Source organism: Tachyglossus aculeatus, chromosome X1 (genome assembly GCF_015852505.1).
Source record: "Tachyglossus aculeatus isolate mTacAcu1 chromosome X1, mTacAcu1.pri, whole genome shotgun sequence".
Classification (NCBI taxonomy): Eukaryota; Metazoa; Chordata; class Mammalia; order Monotremata; family Tachyglossidae; genus Tachyglossus; species Tachyglossus aculeatus.
This window is the reverse complement of record NC_052101.1, coordinates 89,362,970-89,388,039: the sequence shown is the minus strand read 5'-3', so window position 1 is coordinate 89,388,039 and position 25,070 is coordinate 89,362,970. Positions and strand designations below refer to the sequence as shown.

The 25,070-nt window shown below is 46.2% G+C and overlaps 1 protein-coding gene and 1 non-coding gene across 2 annotated transcripts in view; one reads left to right on the top strand and one right to left on the bottom strand.

The window, feature by feature from the left end:
* The window catches only part of BSN (bassoon presynaptic cytomatrix protein), a 334,369-nt gene that overhangs the window by 197,392 nt on the left and 111,907 nt on the right, over positions 1-25,070 (top strand). The window lies entirely within an intron of this gene.
* Positions 19,750-19,887, bottom strand: LOC119920540. Its single transcript, XR_005448279.1, has one exon. It is a non-coding gene; the product is annotated as a small nucleolar RNA SNORA7 (small nucleolar RNA).

Genomic DNA, 25,070 nt, shown 5'->3' with positions numbered 1-25,070 from the left:
ACAGGCAGGTCATGGTTAAAGTTTCCACCTGGGGGGATTCAATGGAAGAAAAATCTTTTATATTTTCAGGCTACCAAATTAGTTGGGAACTATCAGTCAGTAGGGCCAGGGCCCATTCTCCATTGCCCACCAGGTGGGGTCTCCAGCTGAAACTGTCCCTCCGTTTCCCCTTCTCTGCCTCCTCACCCCCGCCCCCACCTGCCATCCACTTCCAGGTTCTCCACCCTCAAGACATGACACGCACACACCCTACCCCCCCCCCCCCCCCCAGTCAATAATTAGTGGTAGCACTGTGCACTGACTGGCCTTTCCCTGGCTACTTTTTGCTTCCTTTCCCATGCTGATTCTCCCCTCTCAGCTTCAGCTATTTGCTCTCCTTCTCCTCCCTTCACTCCTTTCTAGCGAGGGAACTTTTCTGCAAATGTTTCTGTTTTCTCCCCCAGTTCTCAGGGACATGCCGTGCTTTTCATCCCTTTGTTCCCCTTCCTTTTTTCCTCTTTTCTCTTACTTTCTCTATCTGTCTCATTCCCTCTCTGTCTCCCTCTCCCCGGCCTCCCCAACTCCCCTTCACCAGGATGCAAGGAGAGGGAGGGGCCCAGGGCCATGAGTTAATTGTTCCTTCCTGGCACTGGGTTAAAACACTGGTTGTTTGCTTTTCAAATGGAATCTCTTTCCCTGCCCCCCTCCTTCTTCACCCCGAGGATCTGACTCTCCAGTAGTAATGCTCAGTAAGGACACTAGGACTATCCCGAAAATGAAGGTGCTGCTGGAAATCCACGAACTTAATTGCTAATCACACCAATGCTTCTGCAGAGGTGTAGGTTTAATGTGCATTCGGTTACTGAGTCAGTTTTGTGAGGGCTAACAATAGCAGCAGTGAGGGGGTGTGCTTTCTGAACTCAATGGAAACTTTGCAAGTCTCTTCAACGATTTGAGCACAAGGACTTGGCTACAGAGCAAAACATTTCTCAAGGAAATTTCACGAGGTTGAACAGCTTCAGGATCTATCAGCAGATATGTTGTTTTCCCAGTAGGAAACAGTGCAAGTTCAATTCTAATTTTTTAAAAAAGTACTTTTCATCCCATTTCTTTAGCTGGCAGGGCGATGGCTTGCACAGTTGTGCCTTGCGTATTTTAGCTGAAAGCAATACTCTGATCCTCTTTCCTCGCTCCAGGTGATTGGCAACTAGCAGCTAGGTTAATTCCCAAAGAAGTCTAGTCTTTTGAATGGTGGAGGTATGTTGGGGGTGGGTCAGTCGGTCAGTCATATTTATTGAACACTTAGCGTGTGCAGAGCCCTATACTAAGTGCTTGGGAGAGTACAATATAGCAATGATAGAGACACATTCCTTTCCCACAACGAGCTTACAGCCTAGAGAGGGAGACAGACATTAATATAAATAAATAAAATTACAAATATGTACATAAGTGCTGTGGGATTGGCATGAGAGGTGAATAAAGGGAGCAAGTCAGGGTGATGCAGCTGGGAATGGGAAAAGGGCTTAGGGAAGACCTCTTGGAGGAGATGTGCCTACAATAAGGCTTTGAAGGGGAGGAGACTAATTGTCGGATATTCATTCGATCGTATTTATTGAGCACATACTGTGTGAAGAACACTATATTAAGTGCTTGGGAGAGTACAACACAACAATATAACAGACATATTCCCTGCTCACAGTGAGCGTAGAGTCAGTCATTCATTTATTCATTCAGTCGTATTTATTGAGTGCTTACTGTGTGCAGAGCACTGTACTAAGCACTTGGGAGAGTACAATACAACAAACAGACATACTCCCTGCCCACAGTGGGTTTACAGTCTAGATGAGGGGCAGACAGACATTGATATGAATAAATGACAGGTATGTACATAAGTGCTGTGGGACTGGGATGAACAAAGGGAGCAAACTAGGGTGACACAGAAGGGAGTGGGAGAAGAGGAAAGGGGGGTGCTTAGGGAAGACCTCTTGGAGAAGATGTGCCCTCAGTAAAGCTTTGAAGGGGGAGAATAGTTGACTTGCCCTAGGTCACCCAGCAGACAAATGGAAGAGCCCGGATTAGAACCCAGATCCTTTTGACTCCCAGGCCCGGGCTTTCTCTATGATTCATCATTTGCCAAGGATTCTGTTTCCTTGGGAGACTTTGTTGGTGTCCTTTCCCGATTCATAAATTGTGTTGGTGATGAATTCCACGTAGAATCTAGACATGGAATTTACAGTCTAGAGGGAGAGGCAGATGTTAATATAAATGCATAAATTACAGATATGTACATAAGTGCTGTGGGGCTGAGAGGGGGAATGAATAAAGGGAGCAAGTCAGGCGATGCAGAAGGAAGTGGGAAAAGAGAAAATGAGGTCTTTGTAGTAGTATCATCATCATTTTTTATTATTATTATTTCCTTGGAGCTGATCAGGCAGATATTCCCACTGCCAGGCCAGGGGACAAGGCTCTAGGGTGCAGGACTTTTTTTGCCCAAACCGGCTGCCTTTCTCCCACCCACTCAATCTCTCTGATCCCTAGGTTTACCTGTTTTCCTGTCCTTGTTTCCGAAACTGCTGCGGCTACTCCCAGCTTTGACTTCTGGGGTGGATGTGAAGAAGAGTCAGAGAAAGTGGGAGGGATGTGGATCTTAGATTGTGGCAAGAGATAACATTGGTTAGATATTTCTGTGCCTCTGGTACTGATTCACAAATTTAGGACCAGGCCAAGCACCCAGGACTGCTATTCCTAGCTTGTTGCTGCTAATGCAATGTTACTTGCTACTCTTTCTATTTAAAAACAACAAATTAGGCAGGTCACCTAAAGCCAATATTAAGGGCACCAAAAACACAAACTCATCTTTTTTCTATTCCTTTTTCTCCTGCTTCCCTTCCCCCATAATCTGCTTATTGTTCACTAATTTACTTTTCCTTTACCACAATCTCTCTACTGCCTCATCTTTCCAGTGCCTGGGAACACACCCAAGTCCAAGAACCCTTTGAAGGCAGCCATCCCAATGACACACACTCCTACGTAAATCTTCCCTAGGCCCAGGACCAGCAATTACTTTTCTCTCTTTGGTAGCACCACAGAACCCAAAGCTCTACCCTTGAGCCTGGTAACTCCCATATCCCATCATTACTCCATGACATCCAAAACAGCCTCCATGAAGTGGTTGTCTCTGTAAGTCTAGCAGGTGCACTGGACATGATCTCTAGCCAGGCCCAAGTTTTGGTCTTAAGGTGGACGCTTCTTCCCTGTGTCTGAAAGTTGGGATTATAAACCTGGATTTCTTGAGTTGGGAGCTTCTTAATCAGGATGAGGATGGGGCCAAGGAGCAGAGAGTGGAAAGAAAGGGAAGGAGAGGGAAAAGGAGAAAAGCCAAGAGAGAGAAATGGGCAAAGGCGGGGGAATAGGAGAAGAATGTGAGGGAAAAGGTGGATACTTACCTGATGCCCAGGCTGTGGTGGTGAGACTCCCACTGCTATGGTTTGGGTGGTGGCTGGGGCTCCTGGAACATGGCAGCTCCCTATGAGTGTGGAGTTCAGGTGGCCATAGGCTTCTTCTGCCCTCTTCTCTCTCCTTTTTCCATCTCCTTTGTGATCCCTCCCATTGGCTGAGGTACACCCTTTCTTCCTCGGTTCCTTTTTGAGACTCTTCCACCCAAGGCAGAATGCCTGATGAGTAAAGATCCAGCCCAACCAAGCCGGCAGAACTACAGATCACCAGGGCAGAAGAGTAAAATTTTGGTTTCACTGTAGATCATTGGTAGGTTATTGCAACTAAGAAAGGAGATTGAAACCTTCTTTTGAATTCTGAAATGTTTCTGTAATAGAATTTCTTTGTGGGTTTTTCTGGGTTTTTTTGTTCTTGTTTTTGTTTTTGTTTTGTTTTTTGGCTTCTGGTCCTGTGGATCTGGCACCAAGAATGTTTCTGCAGAGATATTGAAGCCTGTGACAGCGGTGCCAGAGAATCATCTGAAAATAGAGCAGTCCATTCCACACAGACCCCAATTAAAAGCCACTATTTTCAAAGAGGCGCCAAGGTACAAAAAGAAGGCTTAGAAAAGGGGACTGATAAGGAGGTTAATAAGAAATGCCTTAAAACTTTGACAAAAAATATAGGCTATAGTAGTGGCTGGAGATTCTGTCACTTTTAATGGTCACTTTGGTAGACTGTCATTCTGAAATAATAATAGTACTTGTTAAGCACTTTCTATGTGCCAAGCACTGTACTAAGTGCTGAGATAGATACAAGATGATCAAGTTGGACACAGTCCCTGTCCCACGTGGGGGCTCATAGTCTAAGAGGGAGTAGGATTTAACCCCCATTTTACAGAAGAGGAAACTGAGGTACAGAGAAGTAACTTCCCAAAGCTCTTCTGTTGCTTCCAGGCCTTTGAATATCCACACCGCTAATGTGCCCAGTCTGGCATTTGTTTACCTTTTCAATTTAATATGCAGGGACATCTCTGCCTTTCTCCCAGCTCCTGACACTCACTTATGCAAGTGTCTTTCTCAAGTTCCCTGTAATAACAGAAATTTGTTTTTTAGCAGGCTTCCCCTGAATTTGAGGGTGACATATGATTTGATGAAAAGTGGGAGCAATAACTTGGTGAGGAATGCAAGTTGGTAGCCACTGTCAGAACTAGACTGCTGAAATACCACCCAAGCAACACTAAATTATATAAATCAATTTCCTGTATTTTTAGCTTTGTACACTCATACCTTAGCATCCAAACTGTGAAACATATGACAGTGGGATGGGAGGGGAAAGTTCACAATGTCAATACTGCATGCTAAGTAACAGATTTTTTTAAGCTTCCGTTTCTACACACACACATACACACGCGCGTACACACACACACACACACACACACACAACCCTCCCCCCCCCCTCACTGTTCCCTCTTCCCTGAGTAGTTTGAATTTAGAAAATCTGCAGGGTTTTGCTGCCTCTTGGAAAATAATCTTTTTCTGCTGAGGTTTCACTTCACCAGAGTTTAGCAATTGGCCTGTGGGTTTTCATATTATTCCTTTTGCATTTGCAGTATCTCCCCCTAACTGCACTGGAAATGGACCCACTTTTGGAGGGGGTACTATCCCAGCATTCTCTTCAGTGGACCATAGAGCGGGAATCAACCAATCAGTAGAATTTATTGAGCGCTTACCATGTGCAGAGCACTGTACTAAACATTTGAGAGAGTTCAATTCAAAATGAAACCATAAAGGAGAATAGACAGGCCAACTCCCCAGCTAGGACTGAGGTTCTGTGTATATCTCTGTGAAGGAGTTGGAGTTGGTGCGTGTCAGATCCTGCATTGGCGTCACCTCTGATTCCCATTCCCCAGCAAGGTAAGCCATGCTGTAAGGACAACTAATCTCAGTACACACAGTGAAGTATTAGCTTGGGTTCCCTGTTGATTGACTGCCTGCTTGCAGTAGTCTATCTCTTGGAAATCCATCCCTGTTCTCGCATAGTAGCAGCAATATAAACGTGCTCAGAGTGACAAGACCAAAGGCCCATCCCGGATCTTCATGCATCAGAGATACCCTTTTTTTGCCCTTCAGCCCATTCAAATAAAAAACGTCTCTGTTCTCTGCCCCTTCATATACATTTAATGCTTAACTTCAAATTCCTCACCTTCTGTGAGGCAGAGAGCATAAGGCAGGGTTGGGTATGTGGCAGGAAGAAGTATATGGCACTGAACCAAGGGTGGACAAAATTTGGTCTGCAGAATGGATCTGGCCCCCAGTTTGTTCACTCCCCCTTCACTCTGCGCAGTGAAGAGGGAGTCAGCCCTGGCAACTGTTTGATCAGAACTCTGGGGGCTACATCGTATGGGGATTGCTGATTGCATCCAGTCATGGTAAGTGAGTAGCTGGCAGGTAGGAAGTGAGGTAAGAGCCACCAAGTTGGGGAAATACAGTTCCTTCCACTTCTCAAACTCAGCAAATCATGGCCTAGTGGATAAACCATGGGTCTGGGAGTCAAAAGAATCTGAGTTCTAATCCTGGCTCCACCACCTGTCTGCTGTGTGACCTTGGGCAAATCACTTCACTTCTCTGTGCCTCAGTTCCCTCCTCTATAAAATAGGGATTAAGACTGTGAGCCCCATATGGGACATGGACCATGTCCAACCTGATTAGCTTGTATCTACCCCAGTGTTCAATACAGTGCCTAACACATAGTAAGTGCTTAACAAATACCATTAAAAATTCAATGAATGGTATTTATGGAGCGCTTACTGTGTGCAGAGAGCACTGCATTAAATACTTGGGAGAGTACAACAGAGTTGGTAGATAAGTTCCCTGCCCACAAGGAGCTTACACTCTAGAGGGGGAGACAGATATCAATATATAGTAGAGAAGCAGCATGGCTTAGTGGAAAGAGCCCAGGCTTGGGCTCTACCACCTTCCACCTCCTCCAGGAGGCCTTCCCAGACTGAGCCCCTTCCTTCCTCTCCCCCTCATCCCCCTCTCCATCCCCCCATCTTACCTCCTTCCCTTCCCCACAGCACCTGTATATATGTATATATGGTTGTACATATTTATTACTCTATTTATTTATTCATTTATTTATTTTACTTGTACATTTCTATCCTATTTATTTTATTTTGTTGGTATGTTTGGTTCTGTTCTCTGTCTCCCCCTTTTAGACTGTGAGCCCACTGTTGGGTAGGGACTGTCTCTATGTGTTGCCAATTTGTACTTCCCAAGCGCTTAGTACAGTGCTCTGCACATAGTAAGCGCTCAATAAATACGATTGATTGATTGATTGATTGATTGGGAGTCAGAGGTCGTGTGTTCTAATAACTCTGCCACTTTTCAGCTGTGTGACTTCGGGCAAGTAATAATAATAATAATAATAATAATGGTATTTGTTAAGCGCTTACTATGTGCAAAGCATTGTTCTAAGTGCTGGGGGGATACAAAGTAATGAGATTGTCCCACGTGGGGCTCACAATCTTAATCCCCATTTTACAGATGAGGTAACTGAGGCACAGAGAAGTTAATAATAATAATAATAATGTTGGCATTTGTTAAGCGCTTACTATGTGCAAAACACTGTTCTAAGCGCTTGGGGGATACAAAGTGATCAAGTTGTCCCACGTGGGGCTCACAGTCTTAATCCCCATTTTACAGATGAGGTAACTGAGGCTCAGAGAAGTTAAGTGACTTGCCCAAGGTTACACAGCAGACATGTGGTGGAGCCGGGATTCGAACCCATGACCTCTGACTCCAAAGCCCGTGCTCTTTCCACTGAGCCACACTGCTTCTCTGTGCTTCAGTTATCTCATCTGTAAAATGGGGATTAAAACTGTGAGCCCCACGTGGGACAACCTGATTACTTTGTATCTACCCTAGTGCTTAGAACAGTGCTTGACACATAGTAGATGCTTAACAAATAGCATTATTATTATTGTTGTTGTGATTATTATTATCAATATAAATACATAAATTACAGATATGTACATAAATGCCACGGGCCTGAGGGTGGAGCAGATATCAAGTGCTTAAAGGGTACAGGTCCAAGTGCAGATCAGACTGTCAAACCGCCCTCTGGGAGCACAACAACCAGCAATGGGAAAGGTAACAGTTTTTTGGTTCCTCCAGCCCCTCTTCAAATCCAAACTGAGCACAATCCTTTTTTTTTTCCAAACACGTGGGACCCTCAGTCTCTTAGTAAAACTCATTAAGTGGTTCTCCAGCCCTAATGATTGCCCACCTCTAAAATAAGCCAGCATCAGCTGGTTAGCTAAGAGAAGCAGCGTGGCTCAGTGGAAAGAGCACTGGCTTTGGAGTCAGAGGTTGTGGGTTCAAATCCTGGCTCTGCCACTTGTCAGCTGTGTGACTTTGGGCAAGTCACTTCACTTCTCTGGGCCTCAGTTCCCTCATCTGTAAAATGGGGAATAAGACCGTGAGCCCCCCGTGGGACAACCTCACCACCTTGTAACCTCCCCAGCGCTTAGAACAGTGCTTTGCATATAGTAAGTGCCTAATAAATGCTATTATTATTATTATTATTATAATGTACAGGAATTGGATTTCCCAAGCTCAGTTTACAGATAATGATAATAATGACGATGGTATTTGTTAAGCGCTTACTATGTGCCAAGCACTGTTCTAAGCAGTGAACCTAACTGTATTAGGTGAACAAAAAGCCAAGTGCATGCCTGGGCCATGTGGGTCTGGGGGCTACCTCGGTAGTGGGGGCTGGGGCCATAATTTGCTTCCAAGCCTCTGAATCTTCTTCATAAACCGAGACTTCTGCTCTTCCCAGATTCTGCCCACCACGATTGGCTACCTGTGGCGAGCCTTCTGGGCCAAGGAGGCAGAGGTAGTGGAGGGGTGAGGTTCTGCTGCTTTATTTGCAAGACTCCCTGGTGGCCTTTCCAAATCTTGGGTAGATCTTGAATTGGCTCCTAGGTGGCAGAATTGACATTTGCATTTCTTAGTCTTGGAGCCCACTACCACCCAGGGAGATCTGATCACAGAGCCATTAGAACAGCAGTTTCTAATGTGAGCAAAATGTTTTTATTTAATTTGACAGAGAATAGGACAATTTCATTAATGAACTTCCAGGCAGGCTTCTCCTAACTTTCTTCTCTGCCTCCAGGCCTCTGTTTTCTCTAGTCAGGCAAAATGTTGCATGCTGGTTTAGTTCTCTCGCCTGCTTTAATGTCATGATACTCCCCCTCTGATGGGCGTTTTAATTTGCTCTTCATCACCTACCACATCAAATTTAAATTACTTGTCCCCACCACACTTCTATCCTCTGCTACCCCAATCTTTCCATTCATTTCCTCCACTTGAATCCAGGTTTCCTTAGCTTTCCCCTTCATTTTCTTCTCCCACTCTCTGCTGTGTGCATTCCTCCATCTGCTCCCAGGAAATTCCACTTCTCAAAAACAACTGATGGAGCCAAAGACCCCAGTCAAGACCTAGTACCCACCCACACGCTAAGCTTGAAGAACATTTTCTGCCAATATGACTTCTTCCAGGTGTTTCCCATGCTGCTATCCAATGAATTTTTTTCCTCAGTAAGCATCACTGACAATAAATGGAAGGCTAAGGACAGTGTTGTTGGAAAAGAGCTACTTGAGTAGAGGAGGGTGTGTGTATGCGTGTTTCCATGTGAGAGGAGTCGAGGCTCTATCCTTCCTCCAAAAGACAGTGATTATTTCAGTGCTAAACAACTCTCAGTTCCTTACCCCAGCCACGCAACTTGTGTTGGATGCTTAACACTTTGCCCAATATCTAGGTTCGTCTCTTAGCACCGATGACAGACACTTAATCAGCATGTGGCCAACCTCCTTTCACCTCAGAAGTCGATTCACCCAAAGCAGTACTAATTATGTCAGCAGAGAAATAGGGCCGATGGCAGGTTCCTTAGTCTGGAGTTTCAATAGAGCGGGGGCTCTTAATAGATGAAGTACTCATTGGCTAGCCACACAATCAAATTCATCCAATATAAATCAGCAGTGAACAATAAATATAATATGGCTTTATATTCACTCCCACAACCTACCACTTTGCAGCTCATATCTGGCATGTTTGTAAGCGTATTTTTCTTATTTAGGTCATGTAATTATTATATGATCATAAGTGTTTGTAGCCCACACAAAGTGCCATTGTGAGCCTCCATGGAGAACATTGTGAACCCTTGACCGAAGATCAGGGATATGCAATCCAGTTGTCTTTTGCTGTAGCTTAAGCCCATTACATTATTTTATTCTCTAAAGAGATGGGAATGGAGCCAAAGGAGAGGGAAAGTCCAAAGGGTGGAGGGATAGAAACACCAGAGAGAGAGAGGGGAAGGAGAGAGGGAATGAGGGGGAAAAAAGGGAAAGGGGAGATGGAAGCTCCTCATGGGCAGGGACGTATCTACTTTATTGTATTATACTATCCCAAGCACTTAGTACAGTGGTCTGCCCACAGTTAGAGCTTAATAAATACCGATTGTTCGATTGATCGAGTGAAAGGAAGGGACAAAGGGGGGAAAAATAGAGGGAAAGGCAGTTGAAGTTGAACTTGGCAAGTCGGAGTACCCGATATCATGTTCTTGGGGGAAGGATGGGTAAGCGAGGGCAGGCTAAGTAGTAGTAGTAATTGTATTTATTGTGTGCCCACTGGGTGAAATGCACTGCACTCAGAGAATTGCAGAAATGACATGTTCCCTACCTGTAATTTATTTTAATATTGGTCTCCCCCACTAGATAGTAAGCTCCTTAGGGCCAGGGATTGTAGCTATTAACTCTTGTCCTCTCCCTAGCACTTAGTACAGAGTCTGTGCTCAATAAATACCATTGATTGATTGATTGATTCCCTTCCCCCAAGGAGCGAACATTCTGAGGGAGATAGACATAAAATTAGCTACAAGTAATCCAAGTAAAGAATCGAATGTACAGTTGAATAACATGCAGTGCTCTGCACACAGTAAGCGCTCAATAAATACGACTGAATGATTATATACAAAAGTGCTCAGGATGGGTATAAATTAGAGCCGAAGTGCCGGTGACTGTTGGTGGGGTTTCCAGCACTTCGAGTGCTGGAACTAATCAGAAAAGACTTGTTGGAGGAGATGGAATTTTAGGAGGGCATTGAATGTGGAGAACACTGGGGTCTGTTGGATTTGTGGAGGGAGTTCTAGCCTGGGAGAACAGTGGATGAAGGGATGTAGGCGGGAGAGGCAGGAGTGAGGTACAGTTGGAAGGTTAGCTTGATAGGAGTGAAGAAACCAAGGTAGTATGTACCAGGTGAAAAGAACGATCCATCAGTCATACTTATTGAGTGCTTACTGTGTGCAGAGCCCTGTTCTAAGTGCTTGGGAGAGAACAATATTTGATTTGTACTTGTATTTGTACAAATAATGATTTGTACTTCCCAAGTGCTTAGTACAGTGCTCTGCCCACAGTAAGCACTCAATAAATACGATTGAATGAATGAACAATACAGCAAAGCAGGTAACCATGTTCCCTGCCCAGATATGTAAGATGAGGCAAGTTCGTGAAGTTCCTTGAAGCCCAATCTGAGGAGTCTTTCCTTGATGCAGAGGGAGGCAGGAAGCCAGTGGAGGATTTTGTGGAGTAGGGAGATGTGCACTGATATACGCTTTAGGATGGTGATCTTTGCAATAGTGTGCGGTATAGATTGGAAGCAGGGAAACAAGCCAAGAAGCTGATGTAAACAGTCTAACTGCAATATGACCAGAGCTGGGGCCAGGATGGTAACTCTTTGGGTGAAAAGTACAGGGCAGATCTGGGAGAGATGTAGGAAGAACCGGAATGATTTAGTAGTAGATTGAACATAAGAATTGAAAGGTAGCAAGGAGTCCAGTATACAGGGATGGTATTTGTTAAGCACTTAGTATGTGCCAGGCACTGTACTAAGCGCTGGGGTGGATACAAGCAAATCGAGGTGGCCACAGTCCCTGTCCCAACTGGGGCTCACAGTCTCAAACCCCACTTTACAGATGAGGTAACCGAGGCACAGAGAAGTAAAGTGACTTGCCCAAGGTCACACAGCAGATAAATGGCAGATCTGGGACTAGAACCCTTGACCTTCTGACTCCCAGGCCCATGTTTTATCCACTATGCCAAGCTGCTTCAGTATACCACTGAGATTGTGGGCTTCTGGGACAGAGAATAGGGTGCTCTTGATATTAAACCCACCTTCAACCCCATAACACTTATGTACATATAAGTATTTAATTTTAATGTCTGTCTCCGTCTCTAGACTGTAAACTCTTTGTGGGCAGGGAACATGTCTACTAACTCTGTTGTATTAAGCTCTCCCAAGCATTCAGTACAGTGCTCTGCGCACAGTAAGCACTCACTAAATACCACTGATTGATTGGTGTTATTAACAGAGATAGTGAAGTTAGAAGTGGATTTAGAGGGGAAATGAGTAGTTCCATTTTAGACATACTGAATTTGAAGTGCCAGCAGGACATCCAGGTGGAGATGTCCCAGAGGAAAGAGGAGATGTGCGACTGCAGGTTAGATGAGAGGTCAGGGATAGAGAGAAAGATTTGAGAGTTTTCTGCATAGAGATGGTAGCTGGAGCCAGATGAGCTCCCCAAGAGAGTGAGTGGAGGGAGAGAGGAGTAGGGGACCCAAAATAGAGCTTTGCAGAATGCCAACAGTAGGGAGATGAGAGGTAGAAGAAGATCCAGTGAATGAAACTGAAAAGAAGTAGTCAGAGAAGTAGGAGGAGAACCAGACTAATATCCTGTTGGCAAAAATGTGGCTTGGTAGAGTTTTTGAGGATGAGGGAGTGATCCGCAGCATCAAAAGCAGCTGAGCTGCTGAGGAAGATTGGGATGGTGCCTTTTGGACTTGGCTACAAAGAGACCATTGGTGACCATAGAGCTTGTTGTGGGCAGGGAATATGTCTGTTTATTGTTATAGTGTACTCTCCCAAGTGCCTAATGCAGTGCTTTGCACACAGTAAGCTCTCAATAAACACGATTGAATGAATGAATGAATGAATGACTGCAGTCTCAATGGAGGGAAAGGATCAAAAGTCTGACTGTGGTAGATAAAGAAGAGTGTTGGTGGAGAGGAAATGAAGACAACCCTTTCCAGGAGTTTGATAAGAATGGGAGCAGGGAGCTGGGACGGTAAGTAGCAGGAGGGGATGGTGACAGTGAAAAGAGGACTTTTTATAAAGGAGAAAACCTTAGACTGGTTGAAGGCAGAAGGGAGGGAGCCAACAGAGAAGGAGAGGTTAAAAATAGCAGTGAGGGAAGGGGGAGAGTAGGAGCAAGTGATTTTAGGAGGAGAGAGAGGATAGGGTCAGAGGCGCAGGTAGAGAGGGAAGCAGCGTGGCTTAGTGGATACAGCACGGGTCTGGGAGTCAGAAGCAGCTGGGTTCTAATCCTGACTCCATCACATGTCTTCTGTGTGACCTTGGGCAAGTCACTTCACTTCTCTGTGCCTCAGTTACCTCATCTGTAAAATGGGGATTAAGCATATGAGCCCAATATGGGACAGGGACTGTGTGCAATCTGATTAACTTGTATCTACCCCAGTGCTTAGAACAGTACTTGGCACATAGTAAGTGCTTAAGTACTATTATTATTATTATTATTTGGAGCAGGCAAAAGACCTCCTCTTGAGAAATATCTTGGAAACAGGAGAAAGACGAGGAGGATACAGTGGAGTGGTGAGGTGGTGATGAGGAGAATTTGGGGAGTACAACAGCGATGCTTGGGGGTGTGACTGGATTTTTCTGCCACCCGGAGCTCCAGTCGACATGACCCAGGTGGTTCGGGACCTCCCAGAGCATGGCTGAAGAGCCAATGCAGCAGATTTTGAGTCCCAGACCTTCCAGGGTCCAGCTGCAGAGCCACTGCAGTAACTTGTGAGCCATGGATCCCGCACTCAGTGGGCTGTCAGCAAGGCTGTCCAAGGGATCTGGGGAATCCAGGGGCTGGGCCCATAGGATCTGAAGCTCAGCAGACCCCTTTCATACTCTTTTTCTTCACCCCCCTCCTCATTTCCCCCTACAAAGGGAGGGAGACGCATGCAGACTTGACTATGCAGTTCTGTTTTTGTCATCCTTCCCCTAAACTGAGATGGGCATGCCTCTCAACTGGCCATCTTTTATTCTATAGGGCCAGCATCTCAGATAAGCTTCAAGCTTCAGGGATTTTGGGGGAGCATAAACATGTCCCAAAGAACCTGAGGAGACAGTAGATCAGATCTTTGACTCTAGTGGTTGCAAGGGGATAGATAGTTCATCATGTAGCCAAAATTGATTTTCTTCAAAACCTTGAAACCAATGGGGAATAGGTGGGTTCCAAAGCCTGTGTTGACAAGCAAATCATTTCCCCTTTAATGTGGTAATCACTCCCCTCTTTTTTTATGGTATTTTAAAATCACTTACCATGCATCAGGCACTGTACTAAGTGCTGGGGTAGATACAAGCTGATGGGATTGGACACAGTTCATGTCCCTCTTCCACTAAAACAACCCCCAACATTTAGGGTGCATTTAAGCTCTCCAATAGAAAGATTTTGGGTTCCAATATAATGTTAATAGTTCAGTGACTAGATATGAGAGAGCCAAATTTTGTTCTTGGTTTTTCCAACGGGAAAGAACCAGATTAATTCTCAGCTGCTCAGTGCCATACTGGACTCCGACAAGCTTCTGCTCTCCTGGCTGGATTCCAGAATCTGCATTCACATGTTTCAGATTTATAAGGTCACAGGGCTCTGAATGCACAGGAAGTAGATTCAAAGTAGCCCTGGCAAAAGAGAAAAACTCTGGGGCACAGAAGCACCCCAAATTTGAAATCTAAGGTAATTCCTCAGTTTTTTAAATCATCATTGTTATTTGCATAAGCCTGACCAAGTATTTCTCCAAAATGAGATTGTCAGATATGGATGAGCACAGGCATCAGTGTAGTACAAAGGCATGTATGTTCAAGAATATCCTTGTCATCTTTCTATGTGTAAATGAGGAGCAGGGATAGTTTGGGAAATGAGGGGAAAAGTCCAATCAAAACTTTGATTAGAAACCAATCCCTTGCATAGAGAGGGCTCCATGAACAGGGCCCCCAGGCCCCAGAAAGCAGATTTTTCCTGGGACTAGTCCAATAAATTGCCCAGATGTCCAAAATGGGTCAGATTACCCTTTATCTACCCCAGTATTTAGTATGGTGCTTGCCATGTAGTAAATGCTTAACAAATACCACAATTATTATTACTGTCACGCTGTTCAGGCATCCGTCCTGTCACCTGAAAGGCCTAAGGCAGGGTCCATTAGGGTCCTGTTTTCTGCCAATGTGGTGGGAGTTGGCAGAGGCCACAACAGCCACCGTCATTACCATTGCAATTGAACTGTCCTTGGTCACTGATGGGAGTTTCCAGTACAGACAGAATCATGTTATATGGCCATGCCAACAGCTTCCATTAACAGCCCAGAAGGGCCAGTTCAGGAGCAGTTGGGCAGCCACAATTGCCTTTGGCCTCCAACCCACCCACAAGCTGCTTGCCACTTGGCTCTCCGGCACCCCCGCCTCATAAGAACAGCTGGGGCCCGGCTAGCAATGGCAGCAGCCCTCTCCTCTCCCATTCCTCCTCCTTATTCTTCTCCCCCTCTATGTGTCCAGCTTTCTTCTCTCTGTCCCCTGCTTATTTTTGGCTCTACCCCCTCTTCAAGGCCCCTCTCCATCATGCCTATGATCACCAGAAATCTGGTCCAACCTTAATATTAAAAACCGTGGTCTTTGTTAAGCACTTATGTGCACCAGGCACTGTACTAAGTGTTGGGGTGGAGACTAGAAAATCGGGTTGGACACAGTCCCTGTCCCACATGGGGCTCACAGTCTCGATCCCCATTTTACAGATAAGGTAACTGAGGCACAGAGAAGTGAAGTGATTTGCCCAAGGTCACATAGCAGACAAGTGGCGGAGCCGGGACTAGAACCCATGACCTTCTGACTCCCAGGCCCGTGCTCTATCCACTACACCAACCTTGTTGGGAAAGGGGAAAATATTGATACAGCTTTTTCTTTGGTAAAAATTGGTGAATCTCCTTTTCCCTTTTTCATTATCTTCTCCTCAGCCCCCTAATATCATATCTCCCCCTTTTTTTTCCTTCTGGGTTCTTCACAAGCCCCTGCTCTAAGCTGAGGCACTCTCCAGCTTGTCAGAAGCAGGAGGGCAAAAAACCACCCACAGGCTGGATCCAACAGGCCAAGCAATTTCGTCTGACCCAGGGGCCAGATCCACAGCCTGACTTCAAGGGAGCTGCTTCTGCCCACAGTGGCTCTTACCTGGCAAAACACGGATATTCCCAGCAATTCCCAGGCTCACCGGTGTCAAGGGTTACTGAGTGTATCTGCAGCTGGCTCTGACCCAATAAAGAGCCACTACGGGTGCCCTTCTGTCCTAACTCCTCCCCCCACTCCCTCACCCTTCACCATCGGACCTCAGTCACTTTCCCAAGAGGGCACAAGGCCCACGGGCCAATTTAATCGAAGTAGCATGGTGCAGTGGATAGAGCACGGGCCCGGGAGTCAGAAGGTCATGGGTTCTAATCCCAGCTCCGCCACTTGTCTGCTATGTGACCTTGTGCAAGTCACTTCACTTCTCTGTGCCTCGGTCACCTCATCTGTAAAATGAGGATTGAGACTGTGAGCCCCACATGGGACTTGGACTATGTCCAACCCGATTTGCTTGCATCCACCCCAGTGCATAGTACGGTGCCTGGCACATAGTAAGCACTTAATAAATATCACAATTATTATTATTATAATCACCCAATTTTGTTCCAGAGGCATTGCTCCTGGGAGACAGAAAATAATAATAATAATAATAATGATAATTATGGTATTTAAGTGCTTACTATATGCCAGACACTGTACTAAGCGCTGGGGTGGATACAAGCAAATCAGGTTAGACACAGTCCATATCCCACATGTGGCTCACAATCTTAATCCCTATTTTACACATGAGGTAACTGAGGCTCAGAGAAGTTAAGTGATTTGCCCAAGGCCACACAGCAGACAAGTGGTGGAGCCGGGATTAGAACCCACGACCTTCTGACTCCCAGGCCCATGCTCTATCCACTACACCAAATGTCCCCGCTTTCCTTCCTGGGGGCTGAGCACATTACCGCAGCTCAAAATTGCTGGATCAGCCGCATACTCTTCCTCTTCAGTTCCTTTAGTTATCAGATGTAAAACTGAATGGATGAGATGCTCTCCAGCTCCGCCTCCAGTGCCTCATTGTTATGCATCATCAGGAATATAAAGTCCATGTTAGAAAAGCAAATAGACTGCGAAAATGAAGCAATTTTCTTCAGAAGGGAGAGGTGAAAAGTAAGTAGCACCATCTAGATGGCAAGAGAATTGAAGGAGATCGAGACCTCGGCTCTCTGGGTCATGGAGGAGTTTAGAACATAAGCCTCAGAGAGGCCCCAACAACAAAATGAATTGTTGCCATTTATTCAAAGCCTTTCCCTAAAGCTCCAGATAATATTTTGAAACTGAAATGCTTTTCCATCAAGAGCCTTTCCTTCTGCTTTTGGATTAGAATCCGAGTTTTAAAGGAGCAGCTGCTGCTGTTTACCCATGTGATGCGTGTAATTATTGTAATTACTGTAGCCCCTCCTCACCTCCCCTCCGTTCCCCCGCCCCCCCAGGTCCCCTTTGTGGTGCTGGCTGATGGGACCCAAAAAGACAAAACATCAGGATGTTTCAGGGGTCTTAGGCTGCGGGATGGATCACCAGAGGGATTAGGAATTTTATCATTCAGTGACTGTGCCCAAGCCCCAGCTCTCCTACTTACTTGATGTAATGGAGGAAAACGGGGCTTGGGGGTTGGGAGACAAGTCACTGATTTGTCTGGTTTCAGTTTCCTGGAAAAGGATCATGTGGGGAATTGCCCCCCTTTTAAAAATCATTTTATCCCCTGCCCCAAAAGTCCCTAGGAAGCGGCAGATCGTTTCCTCAGGAAACAGAGACAGAAACTTCCCACTTCTTAACCTTCAACCACAAGCACCTAAGCTGGCAAGTTTCTGCCCATTGATTAGAGGGACTATCAGGAGACGAGATGGGAGAGATTAATATTAAAACTGGGGATTTGTGTTACACCTTTCTTGTGAAGAAGTCAAAGCATTTAATATCACACTATACTCCCACAATCTTGCTTGGGGGGCCGGGGGGATAGATTTTATAGTTCCCATTTTACAGGTGGAGAAGCTGCAACACATGTTAAGTGACTTGCCCAAGGTCACACAGCTAGTGAGTGGCAGAGTTGGGGCAAAATTAAGGTCCTTACCCTTTTCGAAACACTCACCATAAGTCACTGCCTCAAAGAGGCACTCCCTGATTAATCCCCCTCATCTTCCCAATCATCCCTCCCATCGAACACCACAGCTTGTATGTATTTATCTGTTTATAAAATAGGGAGTTTTGCTGCCACCTAGTGACAGAATTGAGTCCTTACCTTGTTGCCCGGTCTACCTGACATTCACACATGCCCACTATTTGGCATACTACTTTCTTGCTGAGATTTCAGAGTAACAATAAATCAACCGATAATAATACTAATAATGGTATTTGTTAAGCGTGTACTATGTGCCAAGCACTGTTCTAAGCGCTGGGGTGGATACAAGGTAAATCAATCAATTGTTTTTATTGAGCATTTACTGTATGCAAGGCACTGTACTAAGGGCTTGGGAGACTACAACACAATAACATGTGAAAGCAGCATGCCATAGTGGATAAAGCACGAGCCTGCGAGTTAGAGGGTCATGGGTTCTAATCCCGGCTCCACCACTTGTCTGCTGGGTGACTTCACACACTTCACTTCTCTGTGCCTCAGTTACCTCATCTGTAAAATGGGGATTGAGACTGTGAGCCCCATGTGGGACAGGGACTGTGTCCAACCCGATTTTCTGGTATCCACCCCAGCGCTTAGTACGGTTCCGGGCACATAGTAAGCGCATAACAAATTTTACAATTATTATTATTATTATTATATTATAGACATGTTCCCTGCCCATAACGAGCTTACAGTCTCAAGGGGGAGACAGACATTAATATAAATAAATGAGTTACAGATATGTTCATTAGTGCTATGGGGGTGGGGGTGATGATTAAAGGGAGCAAGTCAAGGTGACACAGAAGGGAGTGGGAAAAGAGGAAATGAGGGCTTAGTCAGGGAAGGCCTCTTGGAGGAGATGGGCCTTCAATAAGGCTTTGAAGCAGGGGAAAATAATTGTCAGATTTGAGAAAGGAGGGTGTTCCAGGACAGAGGCAGAATGTGGGCGAGAAGTTGGCAGTGAGGTCGACGAGATCAGGGTACCATGAGAAGTTTGGCATTAGAGGAGTGAAGTGTGTGGGCTGAGTTGTAGTAGGACAGTAGTGAGGTGAGGTAGGAGGGGGCAAGGGGATTTAGTGCTTTAAAGCCGCTGTTAAGGAAACTTCTGTTTGTTGCAGAGGTGGGTGGGCAACCACTGGACATTCTTGAGTTGGGAAACATGGATTGAACATCTTTGTAGAAAAATGATCTAGGCAACAGAGTGAATGAAGTATGAACTGGAGAGAGGAGAGACAAGAGGAAGGGAAATCAGCAAGAAGGTTGATACAGTAATCAAGGTGTGTTAGGATAAGTGCTTGGTAATAGAGTTGGGCAAGTGAACCTACTGGGAGGGTCAAACAAGCCAGGGAGAGCCACTTGCCCATGGGGAGAAATGGGACTAAGAGAACTATATAATGGGAAGAAAAGGAAATCGCTTCAAGTGAATTGGCACTGGCTTAGAAGGACCCCACTGGAAGGAGTAAAGGCCAGGGAACAGTCCCTGTGAAACAGACAAGGTTCAGTTCAGCCCGAGGGTCACTTTTCCCTGGTAAAAAAGGAGGCCTGTCCCAAGTAGCCACGGACTGACTTGGGTCTTTTGGACCCTTGATTCTGGTGGAGGGATTTGTGCGTCCATAGCTCTGAACCCAGTATCATGTGGAAGAGAGTTCCATCATCAATCAGTGGTATTTATTGAGAGCTTATTGGTGCAGAGTACTGTTCTCAGTGCTTCCTGACATATGCCGTCGAGTCATTTCCAACCCATAGCGACACCACAGACACATCTCTCCCTGAACGCCCCGTTCTCTATCTGCAATCGTTCTGGTGGTGTATCCGTAGATTTTTCTTGGTAAAAATAGGGAAGTGGTTTACCATCGCCGCCTTCCACGCAGTAAACTCGAGTCTCTGCCCTCGACTCTCTCCCATGCCGCTGCTTCCCAGCACGGGTGCATTTTGACTTGTAGCATATTGCCTTCCACTCGCTAGCCACTGCCCAAGCTAGGAGTGGAATGGGTAGGCCTCTGCTTGACTCTTCCTCCAGTAGCCAAGGCTGATAGAATACTGGAAACTCTCCAGGTGCAACCCTGAGAGGCATCTCAGTGCTTGGGATTGTACAGTATAGTTGACAGACATGATCTCTGCCTTCAAAGGAGGTCACAATCTAGCATCAGCAATTCCCCCCAAACCAGAGGCACCGGAGAAAGATCTGCTGCCGCTACTGGGAATAGTGGTGGGGCCTAAGCCACCCACCCAAGGGCTGCTGCCATCCAGATCACCTCTGCCGCCCACCTTCTATCTCTCCTTGACGCTGCCAACCTCTTGCTCCACCCCACCTCGCCCACTCACCAACTTGGTCACACCCTCAACTTCATCATCTCCTACCACTGCACTATCTCCACCCTCACCAACTCTGAAATCCCTCTGATCATAACCTTCTCACCTGCCTCCTCACTCACACTCCTCTCCCCTGTAAATCTATATTACTACCTCACAGAGACCTCCGCTCTCTCGACCCCATCCATCTTTCTGAGTGCCTCACACCCCACCTCGCCTCCCTTTCCTCTCTACCCAATCTTGATGGTCAGATTACTGCTCTCAACTCTACCCTCTCTATTCAGCTCAACTCCCTTGCTCCCCTTTCCCTTCGCCGCTCTCGTACCACTAACTCACAGCCCTGGATCACTGCCACTGTCTGCCTCCTTCGCTATTATGCTCGAGCTTCTGAACGCTGCTGGTGAAAGTCTAAACACCATGCCAACCTTGCTCACTTCAACTTTATCCTTTCCTGCCTTAACTCTGCCTTCTCCTCTGCCAGACAAAACTATTTCTCCTCCCTTATTGACACCCATGCCCATCATCCCCATCAGCTCTTCCTTACATTTAACTCCACAGGCCCCCTGTTCCTCCCCCTCCTCCTTCTCTCACCCCCAACGATCTGGCCTCCTACTTCATTAATAAAATTAAATCCATCAGGTCTGATCTCCCCAAAGTCACTCCTCCCCCTTCTCCAACCCCCTGGCTTTCAACCCTCTCCGCTACTCTCCCATCCTTCCCAGCAGTATCCTCAGATGAGTTCTCCTCCCTCCTCTCAAGTGCTACTCCAGCCACCTGTGCTTCTGACCCCATTCCCTTTCATCTTATGAAATCTCTCGCTCCATCCCTCCTCCCCTCCTTAACTTCCATCTTCAACCGCTCACTCTCCACTGGTTCCTTCCCCTCTGCCTTTAAACATGCCCACGTCTCTCCCATCCTAAAAAAACCCCTCTCTTGACCCCACCTCCCCTTCTAGTTATCTCCCTATCTCCCTCCTACCATTCATTTCCAAACTCCTTGAACGCGTTGTCTACACATGCTGCCTCGAATTCCTCAACGCCAACTCTCTCCTCGACCCCCTCCAATCTGGCTTCTGTCCCCTGCATTCCACGGAAACTGACCTCTCAAAGGTCACCAATGACCTCCTGCTTGCCAAATCCAACAGCTCCTACTCTATCCTAATCCTCCTCGACCTCTCAGCTGCCTTTGACACTGTGGACCACCCCCTTCTCCTCAACCCTTCTCCTCAACACGCTATCCAACCCTGGCTTCACTGACTCTGTCCTCTCCTGGTTCTCCTCCTATCTCTCCGGCCATTCATCCTCAGTCTCCTTTGCGGGCTCCTCCTTCCCCTCCCATCCCCTTACTGTAGGAGTTCCTGAAGGGTCAGTTCTCGGTCCCCTTCTGTTCTCTATCTACACTCACTTGGTGAACTCATTCGCTCCCATGGCTTCAACTATCATCTCTACGCTGATGACACCCAAATCTACACCTCTGCCCCTGCTCTCTCCCTCCGTTCAGGCTCGTGTCTCCTCCTGCCTTCAAGACATCTCCATCTGGATGTCTGCCCACCATCTAAAACTCAATATGTCCAAGACTGAACTCCTTATCTTCACTCCCAAACCTTGCCCTCTCCCTGACTTTCTCATCACTGTTGACGGCACTACCATCCTTCCCATCTCACAAGCCCACAACCTTGGTGTCATCCTCGACTCTGCTCTCTCATTCATCCCTCACATCCAATCCATCACCAAAACCTGCCAGTCTCACCTCTGCAACATAGCCAAGATCCGTCCTTTCCTCTCCAGCCAAACTGCTACCCTGATGGTTCAATCTCTCATCCTATCCCGACTGGATTACTGCATCAGCCTCCTCTCTGATCTCCCATTCTCCTGTCTCTCCCCACTTCAATAGCGTGAAGTATACTTCATGCTGCTGCCCGGATCATCTTTGTGCAGAAACGCTCTGGGCATGTTACTCCCCTCCTCAAAAATCTCCAGTGGCTACCAATCAACCTACGCATCAGGCAAAAACTCCTCACTCTCGGCTTCAAGGCTCTCCATCACCTCATCACCTCGCCCCCTCCTACCTCACCTCCCTTCTTTCCTTCTACAGCCCAGTCCGCACCCTCCACTCCTCTGCCACTAACCTCCTCACTGCGCCTCGTTCTTGCCTGTCCCACCGTCGACCCCCGGCCCACGTCCTCCCCTTGGCCTGGAATGCCCTCCCTCCGCACATCCGCCAAGCTAGCTCTCTTCCTCCCTTCAAAGCCCTACTGAGAGCTCACCTCCTCCAGGAGGCCTTCCCAGACTGAGCCCCCTTTTTCCTCTCCCCCTCCTCCCCCTCCCCATCCCCCCCGCCTTACCTCCTTCCCCTCCCCACAGCACCTGTATATATGTATATATGTTTATACATATTTATTACTCTGTTTATTTTACTTGTACATATTTATTCTATTTATTTTATTTTGTTAATATGTTTTGTTTTGTTGTTTGTCTCCCCCTTCTAGACTGTGAGCCCATTGTTGGGTAGGGACTGTCTCTATATGTTGCCAACTTGTACTTCCCAAGCGCTTAGTACAGTGCTCTGCACACAGTAAGCACTCAATAAATATGATTGAATGAATGAATGAATGAATGAATCACCTGCTAGCCTCACCCAGAGCTCACTGTGGGCAGGGAGTGCATCTGTTTATTGTTTTATTGTACTCTCCTAAGTGCTTAGTACAGCACTCTGCACACAGTAAGTGCTCAATAAATGCTATTGTATGAATGAATCATCTTCAGCCTTTATAATAATAATGATTCTGGTATTTGTCAAGCATTTACTATGTGCCAAGCACTGTTCTAAGCTCTGGGGCAGATACAACGTAATCAGGTTGTCCCACATGGAGCTCACAGTCTCAATCCCCATTTTACAGATGAGGTGATTGAGGCCCAGAGAAGTGAAGTGACTTGCCCAAGGTCACACAGCAGACAAGTGGCAGGGGGCCGGGATTAGAAGGCCAGGATTAGAACCCACGATCTCTTACTCCCAAGGCTGTGCTCTTTCCACTAAGCCTTGCTGCTCCTTATCTCTTGTGGAATTGTGGGTATGTCCATTCTGGATGCACAGAAATGCATTTGTGTCCCAGGTTTCTGGTTGGGGCTTGAACTAATTATAACCCTAAACCTAGGGGGCCCTAGGGTAAAGGACTTGACCCTTCTTACTGTAAAGGGTGATAATGCAAGATTTACACCGATTTAGTGATATATTTATTCACTTGAGTTTATTATTTGGATCTATTTTCTCACGCTGTGGTTTATTCATCAATTTATACCTACTCTGTCCCCCACTAGATCGCACCTTCCTTGAGGGCAGGGATTGCATCTTTCATGTCTTTTGCATATTCCCAAAGCACCTAGTACAAATGTGCTAGACATTCAGTGAGTGCTATGGATACTGACGCTACTACCCTGGTACTCTGAACCCTAGCCTGTCTCCCCTCCTGCAGATCAGGGCAAAGTGCCCAACTGAGAGGCAAAACCTGCACTCAATTACCCCAGATCCATAGATATTCCTCTCCCTGTGACTTCCCGAAGGAGGGAAACATACCATTTGCTTTAAAATCTGTCCCCCTTATCTCAGAGCCTCTGCCCTTCTGTCCCAAACCATATTTTTATTCTCTGACTCCAGGAGAGTAATGTTAGGGTCCTTCTTTATGATACGTTCATTACCAACCTCTCCGGTTTCAAACAGGCACTCTTTGCTGAGCCACCTCTAAGGCTAGAGGATCCTATCCACCCTATTCTCCAGAGTCCCAGCAAGTCTTTCTCACCCTGCAAATCGGTCCCCCAACACCTATAAAATGGAGGTGATACCTGCTTCCTCCTGCTTTCCCATCTTGTCCTTCTATCCTACGGATGCTCACGATATTCTTGAGAAAGCAGGAGAGAGCAGGTATCATCTCCATTTTATAGGTGTCACTTGCTTCCTTTATACTTTTCGAGGGCTTAGTACAGTGCACTGTAACCAGTAGGGATGCTCAGTGAATGCTATTTAGTATTACTACTGCTACTATCCGTACTACTTGCTTCTAGAGAGCAAGTATTTCATGCCTGTTTTTAGAGATGAGGAAATGGAGGCACAAAGAGAATAAGTGACTTGCTCAAGGTCACTCAGCAGGTAAGTGGCAGAGCAAGGATTCAAATCCAGGTCTCTTGACTCCTGCCCTTCTCACCTGGCCATGCCTTCAGGCCCACAACCTGCCCATTACTGCAATCAATCAATTGTATTTGTTGAGCGTTTACTGTGTGCAGAACCGTGTACCGAGCACTTGAGAGAGCACAATTTAATGGAGTTGGTAGACATGTTCCCTACCACAACGAGCTTACAGTCTAGAGGAATGAATGAACTGGTCTTCTACTATTATTGTTTCCGGTTTTTTCCTCCTGTGCTTCTGTCTTCCTCCCTTCTTGGTTGTGAGCCCTTGTCAGATTATGGTTTCAGAATTAATGTCTGTGTATTCTCTCCAGGGCGTAGTACATTGCTTTGTACATTGCTAACTACTTAATAACTGCTATTATGTATATAGCCATAATTTATTTAAATATCTGTCTCTCCCTCTAGACTGGAAGCTGGTGGATAGGGAGCGCATCTTTCGAATTTTGTATTGTACTCTTTCAAGCTCTTAGTATAGTGCCTGCCACACAGTAAGCATTCGAAACATACTGTTGATTGATTGATTAATAGGCTGTAGTCTGTAAGCTCATTGTGGACAGGGAATGTGTCTGTTATACTGTTATAGTGTACTCTCCCAAGCGTTTAGTGCAGTGCTCTGCACATAGTAAGCACTCAGGAAATATGATTGATTATTATGATTATTACTCCATCCCTCAGTATAGAGCCGGCAAGCCAAGCCTACACCATGTTGCTATAACTTTGCACTTCCTGGCCTTCCAGAGGCAGGGCCATGTCCCGGGTGG